Below are 12,063 nucleotides of genomic sequence, written 5' to 3' on the forward strand. Positions count from 1 at the left end.
AAATTGTCTTCCTCGTTGTGAATATAATGTTTATACACGAGAATTAAGTTAATATTTATTGAGGAAAATATTTTATATGACTTAATATGACAACAAGCAGTTATTCATTCTACATTAATATAAACGATGTTTATAGCTATACAATAGAAAAGAGATGTTCAACATTGAAATTCTTGTATCTGAATGCACCGTTAAGCAGACTAATGTTTTATTGCATATATATGTTAATGATTATCATCATTTATAAAAGTTAACCAAAAAAACCCAGAAAATTTTAAAGAAAGTAATCAAATCTTATAATTTTAAGTTATGAAGATGAAACAGCGTGTTTAAACTACTTGTTAAGTGTACAGAATGATATAAAACAGATTTGTACATGTATTATACAAAATGATCTGAACATAAAATATTTTGTCATGCCGCATATATACGGAACATATAACATAAATGTGCTTTTTTTCAAAATTGATGTTGTGGCACTTTTTGCAGATATAAAAATAGAAAAATAGGCGTGGTGCTTTTTCCTCCATTTTGGTAGGTTTTCGAAAAACCGGAATTACGAGCGTAATGATACACACAAGTAGTCCGTCACTATTTTTGACATATTATACATGTATGTCGAGCGACACAAAGTGATTAATATACATCCGGATCTTTAAGTTTCCTTATTCGAAAATGCATGTAATTTTGTCACAAAAAATTTAAAGATGTATAAAAGCAATAACACAGCATCGATTTTGGAATTTATGTCATGAGCCCTATTGGGATTTTTTTTTTCTAAAGCTGCATGCCTCCAGATGTAACAAAAGATTTCAAGAAAGTAAGCTTTGAGAAAAATGAACTAAGATTTTACGACAAGTAAGATATTAACGATTTAAGTCAAGATTTACATGCTATATGCAATGAATGACTTATTTTGCAGTATTTATGACCTTATTTCATGTATTTCTTCTGAGTGACGACCTCAACAGATGGTAAGATTTAGTTGTACAACACTAATTAGAGATAAGATGTACAATTTTTAAAGCAATACAACACTTGCATTCAGACGGTAATTCTGCATTGAAGGAACCATCTGAGGTTTCCCTGAAAAAAAGGTCCCTCCCGGTTGATCCTTGACAAACTTTACTCAATATTTTTTTTCCATGAGTAATGATTGAAACACCTCCATTTAAAAAAATGACATTTTAATTTTTTTAATGTGCAGTCTGACAGAGACTCAAACCTGGGACCGTCGGAATACCGCACTCCGGCTCTACTGACTTAGCTATCCGGCCGCCTACAAACTACCTCCCTTCTACCCTGATTAGAGAACAGTTCAATGACATAATCATTTTCAGAATAATTTGGGATTCGAACATACCACAACTAAGGGTCTCCTGAAGAGTTTTGTAAACATCATTTTTATCCCATATTAGTACTATGTTTACCTTTTAGCCCTTATTGTTCTGGAATTTCATTCATTACACCCATTATCAGGAGATAATTTGGCTATCTGTTCTTTGTCATTGTGGGAGGTCTGTACGACAGGAGTTTCAAGATAGAACATGTCATATCTCTTACACCTGGTATTAAGTTTTACAAATTCAAGAAATAGTAGCCTTCACACATTTAGATTTGCGTGTACATCTTAGTTTTAACTGGTGTTATACTTCAAAATCCTACCTTAAGGGCTATTTTTGCACATTATGACCTTTATTCGGCATATTACTTGGATTGAAAGTGCCGTTTGCAATGTGTAAATAACTCTTCCTTTGTTTAACTGACAATATATTTTTTTTCGATACATTTTCAAAATTTTCATGAAAATTAGCATGAATCTAGAGGCGTGCTGCTTTAAAAATTCTGATATCAAAAAGCTATTCAAAGGTTACTCATGACGCTTATGATAAATTTCAATGTCCTTAAACATAATAGTATACATGTAAAATAATGAAATAATATAAAATTTCGTATGTCAAAGAAACCAGGACAAAATAAATCACAATGATATTCATCTTCTTAATCGTTAAGCTTACACAAAGTATATTTAATATAGATCTTCAAATGTTTCTATATAATCCATATATTTCTATATAATATGTTTTAAAAACAATTTACTGTTAACAATCATAGTATTTCTCATCTAGACGATGCAATATTTATATTTTGCATGAAATGGCAAACTTTGAATGATGAAACAAAAAGTTTATAAAGTGTACATGTTAGTGTTTTGTAACTTTACTCTATTTCAATTAATTGTATAAGGTACTTTAATGAATATAACATATTTACATTTCATTTTTCTGCCTTAGATACGACATGAATGAAAACAGCACGTTTGTGTCTTAAAACAGGTGTATGGTAATCAGATTAAAACATATAAATAGCTATTTTATTTCGTTTTATTACAAAACCGCTACAAAGCAGTTTTACTGCAAACAAGATATACGATAGTGCAGTGTGCGATATGCCTCCAGGTTATTCTAAGAAATATAATTTTCGTTTATAAAAATTACACACGAACTTAATCGTTTTTGACATGTTTTTCTATAATAAAAAATAAAATCACATAAAACATTCTTGCTTAGTGTTATAAATATGTGCTAATGTCAAATAAGATTAAATTTTCTAATCTTTGTTTCCTACAGAATAACTGCAAGTGCAATAGGTTTATAGATTCGCCAGTTTTCTAAAGGCATCGTATCGGAAGGCATTTACATTATGTGAATTCTCATCAGTATTGAAAAGTGAGTTTACATATGAACAGTATCTGTATTGAAGTAACAGATATAATAATTATATAATAAAGCTACAGAAGATATATTTCTCATATATAATAAAATTGCAGGATTACTGAAATGGTATACATGTATTATAATGTTGCATATAGATAAGCAAATGCATTTTTAACTTGTTTTTCAAAGGATAACATTATTATGGATAATCAGGTATGGCAATGTACATTATTATGTTTATTAGAACTTACATAGTATAATGCTTGATCTCTACATGTACATCTATACTGGGGATCTCTCAAAATATGCACTTTGTCGGACAGATAATGTTGAAAAGTTTTTATTATAATTGTCGTGACAGTCAATTGTTTTAGAAGCCTTAGTGTGTTATCTCGTATTAATAATTTTGTTAGTAAAAATTGATATCTTTTACCTTATTCCATGATAATTTCGGATGAAAAACAATTATAATTTATTATTTTTGTAATATATGATTCTCATGATTAAATAAGTGGCATTGTTGTCTGGCCTGTAAAAGATAATACAGTTCAAGCATAAAGTATTTAACAATACAGATGTCGTGGTATTTTTTAATTATAGCAATTTTAACTTTATACCGTTTATAAAACAAATGCAACTTTCAAAAATCTTCAGATTCAACATCGTATTTTTTTTGAAAACATTACATTATGTTTTATTATTTCATTTCATTATAGTAAATACCGCTGAAAACATTATGAATTATCTTTACATTGTATATTGTTTATTGCATAATCGTTACACAGCTGCACCAAATTAAAGAAAAAATTCAATGTTGAAATTTGGAGATAAACAGCTAATACTAAAGTCAGTGTAGATAAATATTACCTATTAACTTATTTAACACTTTAACGAAACTTAATTTAGCATATGGAAACAAATTATACTGCTGTTTATACCTAATTTTGCCAAGTGTTAAAATCCATGTTCTTGGCTAGATTATTTAAAATTTAAGATGTTGATCGCCATTTTTATTCATCAATTCTTGTCACTTAAGTTGAACTTTAAATCATTTACAGTTGAAGACATTTATCTACCCTTTTCTTACTTTGCTTTTGTACATATTTGAACTACTCTCGTTTTTAAAGCTTCATACATCCACTTAAGAGAAATTATTTAAAGAAAATCAAACTTGAGAAAAGTGTACTTTACAGTTTAAGAAAAGTGAAAAAGTTTCAAGATTCTAGTTATTTTTTTTACATCTTACGTATTTTGCAGTATTTACAAGTATAGCATTTCTAACACAGTAAGGGCTATTTCGACATATTTTGACCTTATTCTGGTAATTTGCGTGGATTTTAAATGCTGATTGCAATATGTAAATTTCTATTTTTGTTCACTTGACAATATTTTACTTTTAAATACATTTTTAAAATGTTCATGAAAATTAGCATGAATCTGGAGGCGTACTGCTTTAAAAGTAACTACATGATGAAATTATTAATCTATAATATAATCTAATTCTATATTATTTAGTTTTACACCTTTTGTAAGATTATATATTCAATAAGATTTTACTAGAGATTAAAACAGTATTATTAGAATTGCGTTATAGGTAATCTGTTTTGTGGCATAACAATGTAATAATATAATTTAATAATGTTCACAATAAAAGCTTGAAGTCTGATTGAATCATTCTCGAATCCTTCTTCTTTAACTAACCATAGCTACTGTCATTCGATGAAACAAGGCTCGATTCATAACTGACTAGGGCTTCTTTTTCCCATTTACGCTTTTTAGTGGTCCTGAATAATTAATTTAGTACGACATTAAATTTTTCAGTCATTGATAAACAACTATTGACAGAAGCTATGTGCGTTTATGTAAAAAAAAAACATCAACAAAAAAACATAACAAAGTTTTAATATTACATGATATGTTATTTTTTTTTATTTCGAATTGCCAGTGTTATAAATAATATAATATTATTTACATTACTGTAGATGGTAAATTATAGGACATTGGCAATGTAAGATTATCACGGCAATGAACAACAACAAAAATACCATAGATTTTAATTAACGTAAAATATAACAGATGCATATTTCTATAGCTAAAATATCTGTTTTGTAATTAATATGATAGGTACATGTAATTGTTATATGGTTTAAGTGGCGATAAATGTTAATATTGACCTTAAATAATGTCCCTACAACTAGTTGCTGAAATGTCATGACATCTTAATGTGTTTATTTACACTAGTTTTAATGAACTAACGATAACAGTAATCTTAAGTAAAGCTTAGAACAATTTTTTCTTTAAATGATAACAATTGTGTAGTATCAAAGGATTACTTTTGTCTTATTGTATCTTTTTTTACAATTAGTATTTTCTTTTGAAAGTGATATAAATAGACTCTGAGTGTGATAGTGTAAATCCTAGGATTTTAAAACTTTTATCCATTAAATTAATATTATTCCTGTAATGTTGGCACTCTCCGAGTTTCAATTAAAAGGACAAATTAAACAAAATATAACCCATTAAAGGAAATATATATACAATACAAAGTCAAGTGATAGGTTGCTCCTACGTATGTCATGTTCGCTTTAATATTCATAGCCGAGGTGTCTATTAACATCGTGGACATAATATTCTATATGCACAGAGCCTTGGAATAATTGGAATAATTCCATTGGAAATATTGGCATCTCATATTGAATGATGTTAATTGTATTTGGAAAAGATGTGAATTGTAGATATAATGAAACGGAAACAAATAAATGGATAATCAAAGTATAGTAAATTTAATTATTTATCTAATGTTGATCATTATTTCTTTGCATTTAACACAATAAAAACTTTGAGGCAAGATTTTAAGGAAATGAAAGATTTTCCTGAATTATTTCGGGTAAATCTACCATTGTTTTTTCCCTTTCAGGAATATATAATAAGATTAAGTGAGCAAAAAGAACACATTGATATGCTAAATTATCTTTTCGTCTTCTTTCCTTAAGTTTGTAATAATCGGAATAAGAAAAAATAATATCATTACTTTTTATTAATGTTATTAAAACTGGCAAAAACTTCAGTATGTTTTTATATATGATACTTTGATATTCTAAATTTTAAGAGAGCACTAAACATATGGATTTAAAAATAACCTTAATGTTTTAAGGTTTGTTTTCTTTTTCTATATTTAATTTTGTCTTTTCGGATGTAAAGTGTATCGTGTTATCAGTTATTCTCATCTAACAGGATGTTACATGGTAACATTATATTTTTTTTGGTTATCCTTTGATATACGACCTAGAGTGCAAGAAAAAATATAAAGACAATGTTTACGTATCCAACAAGAGAATACAAACAAGTTAAAACGTATCAAACAGTATTATCAATTTCTCAATTATCAAGTTTTTATGTAACATACTATGTTAGATAATTTATAAATGAGTGACAGCATACCGGATAATTATAACTTTAACTTTTGACGCATACTTTTACTTTTTCTCAGCCACTATATCAATAAATATACATGTACTTGTATCATTGTATGATTTATCGAATACTTGATTGTTTTATGATGTTTTCGATTGTTTTTGTACTCTACATATTGTATTACCTGAGTTGTCATGTCACGAATGAGTAGGCACATTATTTGTTAATACACTTAATCATGAAAGAAAATATTTCATTCTGTTTTGCACATACATTTTGTGCATATTTTACAGAAGGCAAACGATAAAAGAAAAATTGCTCTAGAAACTAGAGCATGCTATTGAGATGAACTGTATCACTGCCTTTTGATTGTGTAAAGACTTGGACAATATTGGTCACCAGAATTGCAAAGTTATGAAATAGTCCTTATATATATATAGCTTTGTTAACCTAGACATAATATTGAAACGCGAACTTATAAAGGTCAATGGAAACAAAACAGGAAAAGAACAAAACCTTGTTTTAGTAAGGAGCACAATTTATTCTACGAGGGATTATACAAAAATTCGTGGATTTTTTTAAATATCTCTTGAACGTCAGCGTGTACTGTAATGAAATTTTATGAATATTATCGACACTCGTATATGTATAAACATATCGGCGAAAGAAAATGAAATGCTTTATAGACTTGTATTAATACATTCAGTTGAAAGATGTGCTGTAGTATGTGTGAGATGAACGAAATGAAAATATTAATGATCGACGTTTCAAAATCCTCGATAATGTATAGGAATATATTATCAGATATGTTTTGTTTGCAATGTTTTGTGTTAAACAAATGATTGGAAGTCAGATTGATAAGATCTTGTCACCAGTCATTTACTCTTGGAATGTCATGGTTAAATGTTGTTTTTTAAAAAAGCATTTTGCATTGTTGATAAAATCGTAAACATTTTATATTACATTGTCGATAATAGTATGTTCGTCAATTTATTATTTGCTGCTTTTATTTTAAACGTCTTTAATATATTTTCAGTGTCAAATTGATCAACAGTTATATCAGTCAAGATTTTCTCAGATTTGATAATATGATTTTAATGAGAAGAATCTGAATGATGATTGGAAGTAACACAAGACACAACCTGCCAATTCGGATATGTGTTTCCGCTGATGTAGGAAATAAGTTCGATGCGCTTAGAATGCATTTAACAAGGGCGTCTTTGGAATTGAAACACTGTATACTAGATAGAAGCTGAATGTACAAAAAAAGAGAACAAATTGAAGAATGATAATGAATGGTGGCCTCACAAAGGTCACGGATATGACATCAGAATATTCTGACGAAAACACAACAATTTTGTATGATTATTACTTTGACTATGGAGATGAATATATGTATCCAGGATACAAGTTTGAGCGACCAGTGTACTTATATGTTTGGGAAATATTAGTAATTTTGACATTCCTCCAAAATTTATTAGTTTTATCAGTGTTTATGCAGAGGCGCATGCGCAACCCAACTAATGTAGTGTTATCCGCAATCGCAATATCTGATTCCTTGACGGGTTTGGTAACGTTACTTACTTACATTATGGTGTTTCAAAGATACGATCCATATTACTACGATGATGACTATTATTACAGCCAATATCCAGACATGAACAATGACATGGACCAAAATAAGACGACCGAGTTTTATCAAATCAACAACAGCTCGTCTACAACAATCCAAAACTCATATTTACAAAGTCTACCAACAACACAGAGTTCAGAAGGAGTTTTGGATTCATCCTTAAAGTTAACGACAGTATTTTACAATTCAGCTACCATTGCACCCATAGACGGATATACCCTCAGCAAAGATCTGTGTCGAAGTTTTATGATCTCGAAATATTTCTTGTCCAAATCGTTTCATACAATTTCAATATTTTTAACATTGTTTCTTGAAATTCAGAGATATGTTTCAATGGCATATCCGTACAGATATGAAACGTGTTTTAATCGGTATAAAGTAGTTAATTTATACTGTATATTTGCATTCCTATTTTGTCCTGTACTTCATTTCTTTCATCTGGTAAGAGAAAAGGCGGAAGGAGGCTTATGCCAATGGGAATATGCGGGAACAGGATGTGGCAAAGATTGTATATATTTATGGATAGCTTTTATAGTTCGACATTTATTTCCATGTGTAACACTTGTGATATTTACTATTTTGTTTATTAAACAATTACGGAAAGGGGAGAAAAACTTCCGACGGGTTGACAGTTCGTCGTCTCAATACTCGAGAAGAGTCAGTGAAAATCGCCGCATATCTCTTGTTGTGACGACCATTGTTGTTGTTCGACTGATTCCAGAGATTCCATTTAGTATTTTTCTGCTATTCAATAGCATTGACGGAACTATAAACAACGGTGATGAAATTAACCTCGAGACTAATAGAATTTTTCACATGTGTTACGAAATATGCCTAGTGTTTTCTTTTCTAGCTAATTTTTATATATACTTAATTTTCAATAGCTCTTTTAGAAAACGTTTGTATCGAACATATATACAACCCATCAGAAAACAAATTTCTAATTCCTTTGTATTGAATGAATTGACTACTACTTTAAGTCCTTCTAGAAAAACAACAGTAAAGAAAACAGTTACAATATCTCCTGGAGAGACTTTAGAAATGAAAACAATGCATTCAGATGTTTCAGAGAAAATGATAAAAATTGTGCAATAGTCAATTAACTGACCGCAAGAGGTGACTTTCAAATCCATTCTTTATATTAAAGATCTCTTTTTATATAATATGCTATTTTGGATTGCACTTACATACTGTATTTGTTACATTGAGTCTCTGTTGAACTATTTGAAAACTATTTTAACATATAAGGTGGAGATGTCTTAGATAGAAACATGTGTAAAATTATTAGAATTGTAAAATATAATACATTTAGCTCATCATTTTCTTGATAATCTCTAAACAAAATTATTTTATAAAAGTTTGTATGTTTGAACTTTTTTAATTATAAAAGTATTGACACTTGTTGAAGTTTAAACCTGTATTACTTTCACATCATTCACTTTCATATATTACATCGACTTACTGTAAATAAACGTTTCCTAGTATTTCATATGGGAATTATACTTATTTTACCGAATACCGTGTCGTCTGTGATTCATAGAAAGACAAATCATTGAATAGTACATAATTATGAACATAGTCAGTTATCGACCAATTTCTAATGTAATTCCATGGTCAATCGAAGCATAAATTCAAGACATTAATTATTTAATTAAATTACTCTTATCGCGGTGTTTACCATCCGGAACCCATAATCGTAATGACTTCTGTTTATTGTATTAATGCAATTTGTATATTCGTATATAATTGCAAGTGATGATGAGTATATAAGAATACAGAGATAAACATTTAACTATGATTTTGAAAGAGATGCTCGTTGAATAGCAATTAACTGTAACAGTCAACAGCAATAAAATTCAACAGCAAAACCATTCGTTTGTTAGAGTATATTTATATGATATTGGACGGGACGTAAGCTTTCCAATCCACTGAAATTTAAATATTAATGCTAACCATGTCGTCTTTTGTGGGAGTAATTTAACTTTGGCCATTCAATATAATTGCAGTCCTTGTTCGTAAATAAATTTGCTTTTATCTCATGCCATATATGTGAAACGATTTGTTTAATTAAAATCTAGTTCGTGCATGATGCCATAGAAGTATGAGTGTGACACTTATAAATAAGCAAGTAGTTTAGTAAAAACATATATTAAGTAAAGCTCGACAAATGTTATTTCTACTGACGCCAAGGCAATAGGACTATCAACATGTCTGTTTACAAGTCTTTCACACAGTTGCAATAAGACAACTTGTTCGTTTTCTTGTTTTACGTTATTTATTAATATATACGTATTGGGTTTATTTAACAGCAACATCATCATGTTTACGAATTAATGTTTTAATATCCCCGACGAAATTTTGTAAATTATTAGTTATCTATTAAATGCTCCACATGGTAAATAATGCTAAATTGTTAAAAAATAGCTTTAATTTCATCGATATATTTTAAAGGTTTTTTTTAGAAAAACAATATCTTTTCACCAATTTTCTGTATTCCCATGAATTTTATATATTTAATCAAAATAAGATAAACCAATTTCATAATTGCATCTTGTTTCCTCCATTTTCCTGTCAAACAACATGCACTTGTAAAGATATATATCACTTTGTAATGCAATCATCATGTAATTATGATTTTCTCAGTTATGAAATTAATTTTGTCAATATTTATGAAATAATAATTACAACACACCATGCGGGATACATATTTTTAATGTCAGAATAGAAAATATTCATCAGTTATATGATTACTGATGCCATTCTTGATTGAAATTAATTTTCTTAATTGAAACACCAGAAAGCAAAAGCATGACATTTTCAAATGATAAGGGTTGTTGAAGCTAAAATACATCAAACTGATAACAATCTGATTTGATTTATTAATATGACTTGTGTGGAACGAAAATAAACAAAACAAAATCAAGTAGGACCTTTCCCATCCCTCTTTTGTTTTATATTACAATGCGAAACAGAACGCAGTTGCTATTTTGAAATTAATCGATTATTCATTTACCCGAAGCAACATTTTTACTCATTATTATTTATTATGTTAAACATAAAACTTTTTGATCAACCTCGGTGAAAACCAGGAGACTAAAGAAAACATATAACATTTATTACAACAATGTCTATAAAATGGAAGAACAATTGCCAGAAAAAATTGAAGAAAAAGCAGGATTGGTTTGACTAACAACAGTGGTTAGTGAAAACTATAATCCGCTACTCATTACACTGGTTACAGCAATGAGTTAAAATATGAAAAACAAGATAAACAAGGAAGGGCGATATTCAATGAACACACCCCACACTGGACCGCCACACTGGACCGCCGACACTGGACCAACATGATACCAAACAGGACAGGCCACACGAACACATAACGTTGCCATAATGCAATACTGGAATAAATCCTTCAAATTTTAATAGCACGAAATCACTTATTACACTAAGGTGACGATAAGTAAAGGTCTAGAATACTCAAATGAAGTTCTTAATAATGTCTGTATATTTCATTTTCTATTTAATTAACATTATGGTAAAATAATAGCAAGACGGAATATTTATTTATTAATAATTTATTATATATCGCGTTAAACATCTCGTGTATGACTTAAGATAGAATATATCAGATATTGGTGTGTAATCCATTTATAATTGATGCGAAATACACGTCTTTATTGCCTCACAAATAAAGTCATATAAGTCTATTTCTGTCGTAAAATCATAAAAGGGAAATTAGCAAAGGGTTAAATAATTCGTTAATATGTGTGGCAAGAATTTAATACAGCGAAAGACCATTTACATTTCAGTACAAGAAAAAATTACCCAATGCTCATCTTCTTATAATAAGGAAACGTATTATATTTTTATAAACTTCTGTTGTTTTTTTGTATTGCTTGGAAACGAAACTGATATAATATGTAAATGTGGTTCATACAAATTAATTTATAACATTACTAACTTTGTTTTTTCTTCTTCATTTCTATCGTCATGGCCCCCATGTTTAGATATTTAAAACAAATAACATAGCTACTGTTAACGGTAATATTATGGATTTTGAAGCCATTAGAATTTATAAATATGAGTTCAATTACATCTTAAACTTAAGCACATAAACGCTTTGGACGCCGTATGACATGTATTATCTGCCATTTTTCTCTCCAAACGCAATTATTGTGCAATTGGATGTTTTCATTTACTGGTAACAACATCTGTGTTCCCTGTTTTGTGTTACAGAAATTGTAGTATGACGATATGTTGTTGTTTTTCTCTTTTTATTTATGGCACAATTGGATCAAT

This window comes from Ruditapes philippinarum, unplaced genomic scaffold (assembly GCF_026571515.1).
Source record: "Ruditapes philippinarum isolate M1 unplaced genomic scaffold, ASM2657151v2 ctg3614_1_1_1_1, whole genome shotgun sequence".
Classification (NCBI taxonomy): Eukaryota; Metazoa; Mollusca; class Bivalvia; order Venerida; family Veneridae; genus Ruditapes; species Ruditapes philippinarum.